The sequence below is a fragment of the Puntigrus tetrazona genome, chromosome 25, assembly GCF_018831695.1.
Source record: "Puntigrus tetrazona isolate hp1 chromosome 25, ASM1883169v1, whole genome shotgun sequence".
NCBI lineage: Eukaryota > Metazoa > Chordata > Actinopteri > Cypriniformes > Cyprinidae > Puntigrus > Puntigrus tetrazona.
The window spans coordinates 15,991,897-16,007,217 of record NC_056723.1 but is presented as its reverse complement, the minus strand read 5'-3'; the positions used below and the strand labels follow the sequence as shown (position 1 = coordinate 16,007,217).

General features: G+C 37.3%; 1 protein-coding gene across 1 annotated transcript in view; it reads left to right on the top strand.

Moving 5' to 3' along the window:
* LOC122331076 overlaps positions 1-15,321 on the top strand; it is a 205,327-nt gene that overhangs the window by 1,913 nt on the left and 188,093 nt on the right. Inside the window, exon 2 of the mRNA XM_043228526.1 lies at positions 3,512-3,642. The gene's annotated coding sequence lies outside the window, so the exon portion shown is untranslated. The remainder of the gene's footprint in view (positions 1-3,511; positions 3,643-15,321) is intronic.

The window sequence follows — 15,321 nt, the reverse complement described above, 5'->3', positions numbered from 1 at the left end:
GCGACCGGGACTTTCCCAAACCTGCGCCGAACGCAGCGTCCTGTAGTTACCCGTGTTTGCCAGGCCGCAGATCCATAACAGCAAAGATCATAGATACATCAGATCAAGATGCATCTGCTAAAAAAAGCTTCCCTCAGACCTTTTTTGTAATTAGCTTTAAGCAGCTGCTCTCGAGACTTTCCCAGACCGGCCCTGAACCTCAGAAGTCTCAGCATGTCCTGTAGTTAACACTTGAATCCTAACCAAAAGCATGTGTGATGTGTTGTGACTCACTCATTAACCAAATTGTTTGGATTGTACAGATCAGCTGAACAAAAAACAACAACAAAAAAAAACTCAAACGTGTTCATCTTCACTGAAATGGAATAAATCTGCAGATGTGGAGAGCGTTGAGCAACGATCGTACAGTTACAAGCGACTGATGAAAGATGAGAGCGATAACGGGCTTCGATGGAGGTCTTAAGGCGTAACAGGCTTGCACTGCTTTCATCTTTCACTTGAATTGATCAAAAGCAATGCTTTTCGTGTTGCGTATCATTTCTTACGCACAAATACCGAACCTTACACTCTGGGACATGCAACACTGATAATAATAAGACGTTTCTTGAGCAGCAAATCAGCATCCGTCAAATCTGGAATTATGATGCTGGAAATTCAGCTTTTCGTCACAGGAATAAATTACGTTTTATAATGTATTCACGTAGGAAACAGTCATTTTATTTAAATTCGGCCTTTGTCAGCATAAGGGAAATTCACAGACTCCAAACATTTTTGCAGTTGTGTATGTGGTTGTCATGGTAACACTTTACAATAAAGTGTCCTATGTTTTTCAATTATTTAGTGTGTTAACTAACATAAACAAACAATGAAGAAACATTTATACATTAACTAATTATTTGAGGGCATAAATAAAAAGTGTGATACAATAGTGATACAATTGTCCAGTTGTCCAACATAATAAAAAAAAAAAAAATATATATATATATATATATATATATATATATATATATATATATATATATATATATATATATATATATATACACATATATATATATGTATATATATATATATATATATATATATATATATATATATATTATTTATTTATTTATTATTCAATCATTTATTATTCAATCGTCAAATCATGTAGGGAAGACAAAATGATAATAAATAATAGTTTGATTAAATGTTATAAATAAATAAATATGAAATATAAGAAGAAAAAAACTTGAATCACAAAGATATTTTCAAATATCATTAATCACTAATATTTCATCCCATAAATAATAATTATGTTGTGTACACATGAAGGTGTATAGGAAAAAACATTACTATTTACCTAATAGTTACAGTCTTTTCAATACCCTTTTAAACTAACACAAGTACAAAGATTACATTCGAGTAAACTTGTCCCGCTAATGTTTTGATTCATAAATTGATGAAATAACACAGAGCAGACGCACAATGCTTTCCAAATGTCAAAAATAGCTCCATTCCCTGAACTTGTACTGGCCTTTCCGCAACGGCACAGAAAGAGATAAAACCCAAGCCAACATTAATACAGTTCATTTCAAAGCACATAATCACCCAATCCACCCAAGGTGAGCGTCAACGAGGCCGTGTCTGTTTTGTCTCAGCAAGGCGTCAAGACATTTATAACTAGTGCAAATAAAAGAGATGTAAAGAGCCGAACTAAACAGTACGGTGCATGCAACGCCGAGGAAACTCATTGTTTGCTGCTTTGGATAGAATTGAAAGGCAAATGCGTAAATGTAAAAGAGCAAGGCTACCAGGTTTCAGATCGCTCTATAAAACCGCAATTAAATGCCTCATTTGCAGAAAACACTGAAGAGCCTCGGCTCTCTGTCACTTGTGCAAGTGAAGGAAAGCTGGGACGTGGTTTATTGACGTAGCACTGGTCAGGTTAACACTTCAGGGTTAGTTAGGGAAGGGTTCTGCTCAGTTATTCTTGATCGTTTCTGAAGGATCTGCTCCAGTTGAGCTCTTAACAGCTCTATTGTTTTCCGATTGTCAGTGTGTCCGTATCGATAAAAAGCAAACTGGGAATGAATAACAGCAAACACGAGAGCCAAACTAGTGGAAAGGAGATGATGAAATCTGTCAGCCTTCCGCGAAACTATAAAAACAAAAGAGATATGAAATATTAGACGGTAAGTTAACAGATTACTGTCAGACGCTTGAACTCTTTCAACTGGATCTGAAAAATCCTGTCTTTAGTAGCAAACGTCGCTAAATATACAAACCCCACCCAAAAAACTCAATAATTTATTAAAAAAATATTCATTTACTTAATTATTTGTATATATTTGATCTTTTTTTTATTACATTTTATAAATTACTAATACATTTTTTAAAGAGTTACATTTTTGTTTTAGAAAATCTGTTTAGAAAAAACACAAATGATAATTTATGTTTCAATATTTTTTTAAAAACACACACACACATTTTTATTTACAAAATATAATTTTTTGATAGTCTCTAAAGTATATGAATATAAATACAGATATTATATACTGTATATGTGTGTATTTACGTAATAAAAATACTGCAAAAACTTAACAAAAATTTTTGTATTGCACAATAATTATAATTCGACAGCACTATTTGTAATATTTTAAGAAATGCATTGACTTTTGATCAGCAGTTTATGTAATAATTAAAAATGTTACTAATAAACAATGTTTTCTTTTCAACAATTTAAGTTTTTTTTATTCAGGAATTTTTTCTTACATTTTAAAAACATGCTCGTCGTATAAAAGCAGTATATTTCTATAAAAGCAGTTGGTCAATGGAGATCGTCAACTGAACTATCTCTTTAAATCATCGGTCGGTCATTTTTGATCAGCATAAGAATGGTTAAGAAACACCTGCAAAACGGTCATTTTGGAAACTCTAACTCAACAGTCATCCATACTTTTATTTAGTCGAGATCTATGCAATGGAAATGTTGCAATCCTAGGCAAAGTCTTGGCCTATTTTATAGCCTCTGAGAATACTAGAATGCCAAAACAGCGTAATTTGATTATATATCAGTTGCTAAATGCTCTTTTTTGTCTGAGTGGGTCTTGGAGTATCATGTCTGTTTGAAATAACGTTCCTATTCCATGGGAAAAGTTCGCTTGTTTGTTAAATGCAAGACGAACGCTCATTTCAACTTATTTCTTTGAACTAAAAATTCATCTGAGCTTGGCAAAGCTGTGTTTAATTTTCTTTCCCCATATCTGTGTTATAGTTACAAATATGATCGTGCCAGATGTGGCAGGGGAGTCATGCTTCACTTAAAATATTTCATAATTTGGTCTCTGTAATCCCAAAATGCGCGATTGCCAAAGGTTCACGTCGGGGGAACAGCGCCTGTGACAGTGTGTTTTTCTGCAGCCGGTGTCCTGTGATTAAATCATTATTAATGCAACGTCTCGTAAGCCAAATATTTGTGATTTCTCTGACTGGCTTTTGGGCGCTTCTTACATGCTCTCGTTTGTTCCAGACAGACAGACACGCAGGGTCGTCCCCCGAGGGTGTTGATCTGGGTCAGATCACTTATCGCTGATCTCTCCACGCCGCCTTTTCCCAGCTTCATTTCACTTCTGCTGCGACTGGGAGGGAGTTAATTAGCAGGTTGGTGCTTTGGTAATTGGCAGGCTTTCGTCTGTGTCTGGGAGACTTTAACCCGACATTATGTATAAATAAAACATTTTTGGATTTTCTGAAAAATATCTGCAGTTGTGTGATTGTTTGCCAATACACTGCTGGCTGGTAAATGTTTTTAGTGATGAATGTGGTTGCTAGGGAGATCTCAGTGGTTGCTAAGTGGCCCCAAGTCAACAGAGCCCATCTCCATGTCTTGATGTGATATTGAAAAGTATTTTTTCATAATAAAAGTCAGTGGCTGCCGTCAACAGTTTGTTTGCTAATACATTGATTCTTCGTTACTTAAATAAAAAACCCATCTCCAGGGGTTGATGTGCTTTCTGGGGTTGTTAAGGTGATGGTAGTTATTCACTTCCATAGTATTTTTTTCTGTAATATGGAAGTCAGTGGCTACCTTCTACAGTTTGTTTACTAATGCATTGATTCTTCATTGCTTAATTGTTTTTTAGTGATATGTGTGGTTTCTAGGGAGATCCAAGAGGTTGCTAAGTGTCCCCAAGTCAAAAGAGCCCGTTCCCAAGTCTCGATGTTACCTGGGGTCTCTTAAACCGAAAGCGTTGACAGTATCCTTTGACTTCCATAGTATTTTTTCCCCATAATGTGGAAGTCAAAGGTTACTTTCAACAGTTTTTACCATCACGGTTCTTCTTGGTTGCTCTGAATTCAGTGGTTCTCAAACCTATCTAGGGGACCCTCAACCACCACACAACCGGTTCAAGTCTTGCGGACACAACTAATGAGCTGATTAGTTGAATCAGGTGTGTTAAATAAGAGAGACATACAAAATATGCAGTGGTTGGGGGTCCCCAGGACCTTAGTGGTTGCAAAGTCGCCTCAAGTGGAAGGAGCCCGTCCCCAAGCCCAAACAGTTGACCTTAGCCATTGACTTCCATTGTATTTGTTTTTCATACTATGGAAGTCAATGGCTACCATCAACGTTTTGGTTATCAGTATGTTTCCGAAAAGTGTTTTTTGGTAAATGATGTGGTTGCTAAGTGGTTACTTACCCCATCCCCATTTCTCAGTGTGTTAACTGGGGTCCGTTACACCCAAAGTATATGCGATTTTTACACAAAAGATAGGGTATTCATATAGTGCATGGGACAAATTTTGTCACCAGCCAAGTATGTGTGTTTGCATAAAGCCCAATTATTCTAAACACCTGAGCTCTGTATGATATGATGGGTGAATTTTTTAGGGGCCGTTCACGTCACGCCTAAAAACTTTGAGCGCGCAAAAGACACCACGTGAGAACTGCCCCTTAAACAACGATGCAGCTTGCTGCTTCACGGATGAGAAACTAACTAGCTTGTCACGACTGTTTCCAGAAAATGAAAGTCGGTCGCACATCCGGCATTCAGACCACGTTGGTTGGAAATTCTGTCATCATTTATTCACTATCTTGGCAAATCTAAGCCTGTATGACTCACTTTCTTTTGTGAAACACAAAAGATATTTAAAAAAATGCTTTTGTCCATACAGTGAAAGTCAACGGGGTCCAAAACAACACAAGTGCCTTTCATTATATGGACAAAAGTCATACAGTTCTGAAACAACACAACAGTGAGCAAATAATGACAGAATTTACATGTTTGTATATGTTTGTCAAGATTGACAGGACAGGATAGGATGTGCTCTTTTATGAAATCTCTACTAACTCTTTCCCTGCCATTGACAAGATATCTCGTCATTTAGGTTACAGCGCTTCCCCGTCAAAGATGAGTTTTTGCCGCAATCCCTGTTTTATTATTACGATAAGGAAAGCCCTAGCGCATTTCCTGAATGCAAAAAACGACGATCGCCATAAACGGAAGGATCAAAGACGATGTAGATCACAATATAGATCATATATATATAGATCATGCATGTCATCGTGTTTTGAACATATTAAATCTGATCAGTACGAAGTAGGCTAATCCTCATTCAATTGATGATAAAATAAAAATGCATAAAGATAGAATAAAATGGATAGTACAAAAAAGATTTTTGTTTGAAAGCAGAGGCTTGGTTCTTCATTTTAAAATATAATTGATATATATATATAATATGTTATATAATATGTATATATGCATGGCGGAAAATATTCAGACGGCAAAAAAAAACGCTGGCGGGGAAAGAGTTAAAGAGATGTTTTACACCAATATCTAGAAAACAAGTAGATGTTTGCTTTTTTGGGGTGGATTGTGGTGGTTCCTCGTACCAAGACGATAAAGTTGGTGATAAATTAGATGAGTGTTCTGCTCTTGACAGTATTGATAAGAGCTGGTGAAAGAAGAAAAGACAGAGAAAGGGTGAATTTTATGTAGTCGTCGAGCCAAAACGATGTCCCACTTGGGAGTCCTGACCTCATTTTCCTTAGTCTGGCTATATTTTGTTAAATTGAGCTGATGAACCACTGCCAGGGCCATCTCATGTTTCTCATCATGTGTGAGGGCTTCTCCTCTTTCAATGAACTCTATCTCTTGTTACAAAAACCGTTTGGCCTCTCAAAATGCTGTAAATTACTGCAGATCTGCTTCATTGGCAGCAAAGATGGTACTTCTTGTTGTTTCTCAAGGAAATTTACGAGATTTCCACCAAAAGGGGAGAAATTTTATGCTGTTTTATTTTAATTTTTATGCATCTTCACCAGAATCTACCATAGGAACCGCAACCTTTATCCCACAACCTAAAAAAACCCTGTTGATGATAGGTCTGATTTATGACTTGTATTTGTTCTGGAAATATATGAATGTCATAAAAAGTATCAGTTTTGCAGGAAGTCTTTGCATCCACTTCCATGAAATAGGAGGAAACGGAGCTTAACCCTTTGAACCCTGACTAATATGACTTTAATATACTCCATACAGCTTGCTAACTTGCAAATGCACTCCCCAGTGCCCTTGGGCCGAGTCCAAATATGAAATCTGATCTAATCCATCATCATGGAACCACCGTGGCCTTTCAATTCATTCATCTTGAGCGTAATGCACCTCAAGGCATGTAGTGAAGAGGATTACATCTCATGCAAGGATATAAATCAAATGTAACACTGTCAATGAACTAAACGCTGTGTTTTTGTTCTTTTTGACTGATTGTGGAGTTTCTTGACTCAAACCTTTAGAAGTCCAATCGGGTCTAATTAGCGTGTATGCTTATGTAAGAGAGCAAAGGAACATGAGCCAGAAGTCTAATCTGGGAAGACAGTCGGCTCGCCTGTCCTGAGGCATCAATAATCCCTCAAGCAATCAAGCCTAAACAAAAAGATTACTTGCACTTTGTTATACGGATGCGCAGCCCACTATTAAAGCGGTTCAATCAAAATTAAATTCTGTCATCGTTTGCTCAGCCTTGCGTCATTATTCATCTCTTTGATTTTCTTTCATCTACGGATCGTGGAAAGAAAATAAATGGAGAAATGTACTAAAACTCTTTTATTTGGCTAACCTTATTTGTGATATCAGACTATGCACAAAATCAAATGTGAATCGTTATGATTAAAAAACTTAGCTTTTAAATTTATTTAAATTGCGGTAGCTAAACCTATTAGTTGCTTTATAGCATGCATTTTGCTAGAATATTACCCAATTATTAATGCTAATTTTGCACATATTAATGCTTATTCTACACGACCTAATTCTGCATCACTAATCCTACCCGATACCTAAACTTTAACAACTTATCAACGATTAATAAGCAGCAAATTAAGAATTGATTGAGGGAAAAGTCGTAGTTAATAGTTAAAAACGTCCTTTTTTTCAGGTCATTTTTGGAGACTGGTAGCCATGGCGACCATTTACTTTCACTGTGTGTGAAAAAAACAACATGAACATTCTGCGAAATTTCTCTTTTTGTGTTTTTCGAAGAAAAGAAGGATACGGCGACAGAATTATTCCATGTGGGTTAGCTATTCGATTATACGGAGTACTATTCAAGTTGCGACAAAAATTAAAATAGCAGCAGATCTTTTCTTCTGTACTGTAACGTGCATCCAAGTTAAGTGGATTATCAAAAAGAAAAACATGTTTATTGTTAATATAACTATACCATGGATTTGATGAAATGTTTGGGTTTTATTCTGGGTGCTTGGATAAATATATAGTTGAACTAATAACAATGACAGGATTTTCTATGTCCAAAATGTTGATAGGGTTGGGTTTTGTTAGTTAGCGTGACCTAGTTTGCCCCTGCTTGTAAATGCGTTAAATACAACATCAGATGGCACATTCACAGACCCCACACAGTTCAATGACATTCTGATGCACATTGGAAAGTATTTTCTCAGTCTGGCAAGATCTAATCTGATTGGCTGACATATCTTCTAGGAGTAAGGACACAGAGTTTTTATCAGTCTGCCTGGAAACAGCCGTGTTTACGATTCTAATACAACAAGAGCCTTTCAGGATGAAATAATCACTGGATTTGCCGTCGCATATTTAAGGATATTCAGAGTTTGTTTTGAGACACTTAGTAACAAATAAACAATATAAACTCGCGCCTAAATAAACAGCGAAAAGATCTGTGGCTGGTCGCATTTTAATTTTTGGGGTTGCTCTCGCTTTAAGCAATGTCGTAAGTATCACACGCTGCGTCTTATTTGGAAAGAGCACGGTTTTGGCCTTCTTACAATGCCATGTGCTTCTGTCGTCAATTGCGCAGGAAAGTACGCAGAAAAGCTGATCGTTTTACATGCTGCTACACTTCACAAAGAAATATTGTGGAGCGGTAGATGCCAGGGTGGACAATCAGTCCTGGTCGCTCGCCAGGTATTTTAATGCACTGTTTGGCCAAAGGATTTTTGATTCGTACTGGTATGTCCACACTTCAGAATTATGGTGCTCGTCAACAGAGAAACAAGTTGGTTGATAGAAAAGACCGGCCAAGTTGAGGATCTCTGCGGTTGTAACAATCCCAATCTTCACATTTATTTTCACCTTTATATCTGGGATCGTCACAGTATCAACATTTCATCTGCCTCTGCTGGTGAAATATCGGCCTATTCTACAAAAAAACTACAACTGACAGCATGCCATTATTTAAAATAAATAAATATTAATACAACTGTTTACAAATGGAATTAAAACAATGGCCTGTAGCCTTCAAGCACTTTTCAATAAAAGTAAACCTTCGGGTTTCATAATTGTTCGCGTAAACAAACTGTCAGGAACGAAGAAATGAATGAAGAGCAGCGAGTGTTTTTCTGTTTCTTGTCAATGTTGTTGTTTTAATCATATTAAGGAGCTGCTATTTGTATTGGGGATGAGAAATTGTTTAAATAATTGAACTGCTCACGTGTTCAAAGGCCTGTTTTGGCTGTGTGAAATGATTTGTAATGGTACAGTGTTCGCTTTTTTAGCATTTCCCCAAAATCCTCTAGCTATGAAATCCAATTTTCATTCACATGCTATTTAAGCAAGTAGTCCAAGCAGGACGTTTCCGTTTCCTTTTTTTCCCCCAAACAGTTGTGAGTAACTTGCTTTATCATTGCGTGTGATGTGCAATAATGTGTTCATAAAAAAGCTTATAATGCATTTCCAAAAAATTCTGATGAAAGCTATTAATCAACCGCGAGGCATAGGCAGCAAACGCTAAACGAATCTTTAAAGTGAATTGCTCTAGTTCACTTCCTTGCAGTGAATTGACTCATATTTTTCGTCCTTCCACAAATATAGCATTAGAAAAAGTGAACAGTTAACACACCGAGAAGAGGCGAACATTAATGTTAGCAATTTTTAAGCCTTGATTCGGACGAATCGGTTTTTTAAGCGAATCGGTAAAGTATGATTCAGTGACTCGTTCGCGACGAACCCCAAACAAGCTCAAAAGAATCGATTAGCGTATGAATCAAACGAACCACCAAGTCAATCACGCGCCAGGTTGTGCACAGAGGCTACACTCAGGTGAGTCAAACATTAAAGCCACCCTTATTTAACACATTTGTGAAATAAGACGCTTTAATGGGCGAACTAGCGTGTGTTTTAACGACCCTAGCGCGCGAGAACAGCGTGTCATTTAAAAATAAAAAGAACTTATACGTTACTTTCCGTTAAAGGACGCCACATGGGACGCTGTTGGATTCAGGTAAATTTAGCCTTAATTTCCTTCATAATGTTTTATTTTCGCTTCAACGTAGGTGCTGTTTACACAACATTTAAACGGTGGCCTTTTGTAAATAACAAACACAAACAGCGGTAGGTGTCACGCAAACTATAAGCTCATTAGCTTGTGTTTGTCAGGATGGTTTGTCTGAGAGTAAAAAAACACTGAAAATACAACACCCTAGTATTAATGACACGATAGGCTCCCTCGGTGTCTTTAGGACACCGCGGATAGTTTAGCCAGCACTGGGTTTACGTAACGATCTGGGCCGCGCTCCACTTTTTGTTTCAATAGTCGCCGTGGTTGTGGAAAGCTGTTTCTGACTAGGTCTAAGTGGAAGGGCACTGAACTGTTTGGAGGCCACATGTTAAACTGCGAGGTAGCGTCAACACCTGAGGTTATTTGTGGGAAACGTCTGCCGCTGTAAGCAGTCACGTAGATGCTCGGCGGAGTCTGAGCAGGAACGAATAGTTTTCTCCTTTCAAGTCGCTCCACGCCCTGCGAAAGGTCACTTTCAGTCTGCCGTGAGGAAAACTTCCCATGATGTAGTCAGCGTGACTGGAGACCAGTGTTTTCCCCTCTTGTTTGATAGTTTAGTTCAGTGCCAGGACGCTATTTAATAGAACTATTGGATTAGTCTGATGCGCCTGTATAAGTCATATACACCCAGGATGGCCCGAGGGTGAGTAAAACACATGCTAATTTTGTTTTTGGGGGCGAACTAACCCTTTAAAGGTGTAGTTCACCCGGAAATAACCGTTTACTGAAATCCCTTTGGAGGCTGAATGAACCGATCCAAACATTGATAACGTCACAATAACCCGGAAGATTATTGGAGTGGCGCGGATTATAGCAATGTGTTTATCAGCTGTTTGGGCTCTCAATCTGACGGCACCCATTCGCTGCAGATGAACCACTGGCGAGCAAGTGATGTGATGAAGAAATGAAGTCCTCGATGTCTCGGAAGGCCTGAGGATTTCAGCAAACGCTCATTTTCAGGTGAACTGATTCTTTAAGCCTCCACCTAAACAGCGTTTTCACAAAATTCTAGGAAAAAAAGTACAGAAATGCATACGAGTACTAATACAAAACCATGCGTTCAAAACCTAAAAAGTAAATGGGTATCTAAAACCGGAGAGTAAACGTGAGTAATTTAATAAAAATATTTGCACATATTTAGATTTGAATTGCATGCCTTAGATGCATTGATATTGAGCATTTTTCTCTTAAAGGGCAAGCGTTGTTTTTTTTTCTCTCTTTTCAAGGAAAAACCTCTCCTTGCGATTCCCACAGTTTGCCTCTTGACGGTTTTTGTCGTTTAAAATGACAAATCCCAATTTCTAGACCCAAGACCCTTGGTTTCCAAACAGGAATAGAAACTTCCAAACTATGTGACCCCTCTGTGGATCTCGATAAGGAGCGAATCAGTCTTCATACTGCGTTCTGTCATGAACCAATGCACGAAATATGCGAGCATGCTTCACGCACGGCTCGCGTTGTGTAACCTCAGTGTTCTCTCGTTCTTTGCAGCGCGTCTCATGACCCAGTTTGATGTCATTATGTTGTTGAGCTCTGGACGTAGCGTTCTCTCGGTGCGTCCCGTCTGCGAGTCTGAAGCTCTGTCAGCTCCACTTCGGGGAGAGAATATCGAATCCAGCTCCAGCTTTCTGCCTGGCTCTTGGCATTTCCACTAATGCGTGCTGATGCGAGACAGATGCAGCTAAAGGATGCTTTCAGCTGAGGGGCCATTATGTGATAAATACTCAGACACACATGCTATACGAGAAATATAGGGGGGCTGTCAGTTTTAATGTTTTCATTTAGTGCAGTTAATTAAAAATAAAAATAATGCATCATAAAAGATGCCGTTAATCATGCATATTTGTTTAGTGTTTTTTTTTTAACTTCAAATTCATCAGCCCAAATTTTGCAGAAGCATACGTAGTTAAATGAAAATGTACTGCTTAAAGGTTTTATCAAAAGTAGTAAAATCTCGTCGTTTATGAAGTATTTCAGATGTTGATTCAGTAACGTGCCGACCGGTTCAGAGAGTTCATTCGGTAAAATTTGTCAGCATGATTAATACCAGTAGTTTGTGAGTCATTCCTGTTGATTCACCGAAAGTAAATGTCCTGGCATGCTGAGGCCGAAATTTTCATGCGCTTTTTTTGTATTTGTGTCGTTTTTCATATTTGGCGTATTTCAGTTGCACGTTTTAGGGTTGATTCGCTGAATAGAACCAATTCAAAAGAGTCATTTGCTCAAAATCTTATTTTTAAGTAATTAACACGTTTATTAAACACATTTTTGATATTTAATTGAAATATGTAGATTCGTAACACTCTAGTGTGTTCATTTAATAAATAACTGTGATTCTGTTTCAGTGATTCAGAAATTTTGAGTTGTCTTAAGTGATTCATTAAAAGAGTCATTTGGCGGTGAATCTCTACCCTGGTCACACTGTATTTTATATTTTTTGTTTGTCATTTCAGACGAAACCCCTACTTTTTAATTGTCATAATTATCAGGATGATTATAATGACTTTAAAATATACATGTCAAAAGTTTTTGAACAGTATGATTTTTAATGCTTTTCGACATGCATTTATTTGATCCAAAATACAGCAGTTACATTTTGAAATTTACTTCAGAAATCATTCTAATATTTTGATTTGTTGCTCAAAAACATTTAATTATATTATGTTAAAAACAGATCAGTGGAATTTTTGTAGGTTTCTTTGATGAATAGAAAGTTAAGGAGAGCAGCATTTATCTGAAATGTATATCTGTTGTAACTTTTTATAATTGCTAAATAAAATGCTATTCTTTGTCCCAAAAAAACTCCTGTAAATACTGAATAAAAATGATAACAGTAATAAAATGTTACTTGAACAGCAAATCGACAGAAAATTAACGATGTAAAAAATTCAGCTTTGATCACTGGAATAAATTACATTTTAAAATACATATTCACATAGGAAGAAGTTTTTTTTAAATAGTAGAAATACTACTTTTGCTGTATTTTGGATTAAATTTTTTTTTTTTCATAATTTGATTGGAATAAATCAATCGAATATTATTGCATGTTGAAAATATTTGTTGGTAATAGCATTTTATTGAATTTTAAAAGTTTGGTGTATTTCCTGTTGAAATAAGCTGTAAGCCGATAGCTGTATTTCTGACCCCGCGTGAACTGGCTTGCTTAAAATGTCATCACGAACGTGGAAATGACCTGTCTAAATCGTAAACAATGCTAAAAACACAAATACGCTTCAGCAGTTACACTCTGAAAGCTCAAGATCAGGTCAACAAATACGAGGCGAACCACCAAAACAACAAGCGCATTGTGCTTTTGAGTCGCTACAACAGATTTAGTTGTGCCAGCAAGAGCCAAAATGTGGATCTAGCCGAGTCTGTACAGCTGCCTCCAGGAAAGTGAGCCGTTACATCAGGCTGTGTTAATAGGCTTTGCTTGACTAGACAAAAGCAGTGTCATTGAGCTAGAGAATAAAATTTAAACATCATTGTCAGCATTTTAGTAATCAATCCGCCATGTTCACATGACTCAGAGCTAGACTTCAAAATCAGGAACAGCTTCAAGTGCAAATGAGCATGTCAACATTTCATCAAACCCTCTAAAGCGGACCGCAAAATCCCCTTTCACAGTAAATGACCGACAGAATGGACTGTTTCCCATTGTTTTAAAGAGTTCACGTCGTCCAAAATGTGGTCATGAGACCCTCTTTCCGGTGATGTCAGTGGCTCGTCTGAAAACGTAAACAACACTTCAAATGCAAACAGCCGTTTGCTGCTATTGCATGTTGATTTAAAACAAACGGGAAAAGGGCGGAAAAGGACAAATCAAAGCGAATGGGAGTTGTTTATGCGCTTGCTAACATTTTTCCAAACTTCTAAACGGTTAACAGAAAATATGCGACTTAAGGGCTGTGGAGTATAAAAGCTGGGTTAGTCGATATCATGTTGGTCATGTTTTTTAATGTAACTTTGAAAGAGGAATAAACAGGAATCTTTTTTTTTTTTATGTCTTTTATGAAAAATGTCTAGGGCTATTTGTATAACGTGTTCAGTATGGGCGGTTAGTTCTAAAGTGTATTTATTTGCAAGCGTCTCACAATTCTGACTGTTTTAGAATTTGCGTGTTAAATAATATCTTATACGGTATCACAAGTCTCACTTTTTTACTCGCTCCTTGTTGAGGTCATGAGAAAAGTAATGGTGTCTGATTCATCAATGATTCATTCGTTTGAGTCTGAACATTTCAGTGAATCACTTGATCGAGTTGCTGTCCGAACGATTTGTTCACAAATCGATTCAACATTTCTCAACGACTTCATGATCCGGGGTCAGACTCGCCGTTTATGACCTCTTTTATGTTTTCGTATCCACTTTCGTTATATAGAAACAGAACGTTTCACCTCCGCAGAAGCTACTTGAGGGTGATTTATATAATTAGTGTATTAGTTTTTGGATGGCCCACATGCACGACGAGAGCTGGACTTTCTCGCAGCCCAGATATTTCCGGCTGCTCGAATGCCACCTGCGTGTACATACAGAACTGGCATATATAACCAAGCTACCGTACTGTAATTGTTCCCAGAGTCTCCCGCTTGCCGCTTTACTATTATGCTGTTGTCGATCTGGCCTCTGGTTTGTTTTACAGCTTTAAATACATCCCCATATAGCCACCTCAAAGTACGAAACATGACGGCATTATGACGGATTACCCCGCAGAACTCTCTCATATACAAACCCGCAGCTCAACCCCTGCTCCTATGCTCGTTTATTTCCATGCTAGTATATGGGAATGCTTTTTATGGCTTTTCAAAACTGCAGCGTATTGATATGTATAGGGGTGTGCAACACTGACGCAAAATATCAGTCATTTCTAAGGTTTCGTGAGTCGTGACAATTATACTGTATTTAGATTTTCATATTCTTCATAATCTGTTTGGCAGTCGGTTTACAACAGTGGCAATATTTCTATGCACTGTACAAAGATTTACAGGAGATTTTTATCTTTATAAGGGCAAATACACCATGCAGTATGTCATATTTGAACAATTAATCAATGATTTCAATTAGAATAAGATGCTTGTATCATTAAAGTGATATTGCACTGCTGGTTCATTTTTTTTCACACTGTAGTTACGTATAATGCTGTGAGATTGCAGACATGCGCGCGTACACACACAAAAAAAAAATGTATTCAGAAGTGCTTCAGCCCCGTGACCTTCATCAGGCATTAACCCTTGAAAACGCAGAAATATTAAATGTTTTTGATTCAATTTTGATATAATTTTTATTTATTTTATTGCATGTTTTAGTGTCACGTTTAACACACCATTTACGTCGGTCTGGCGGTAACACGTAGATCTTTGAATCCGATTAGACTGTTAGCCTCAAGCTCAAAAATGACCGAAGAGTTTTTAATATTTCTCCCATTTAAAACTCGACTCTTCTGTAGTTACATTGCGTACTAAGAGTAATGGAAAATGAAAAGTTGTATAACTAGGAACTATAATCTCATCATGCCGTACCACGGCTGCA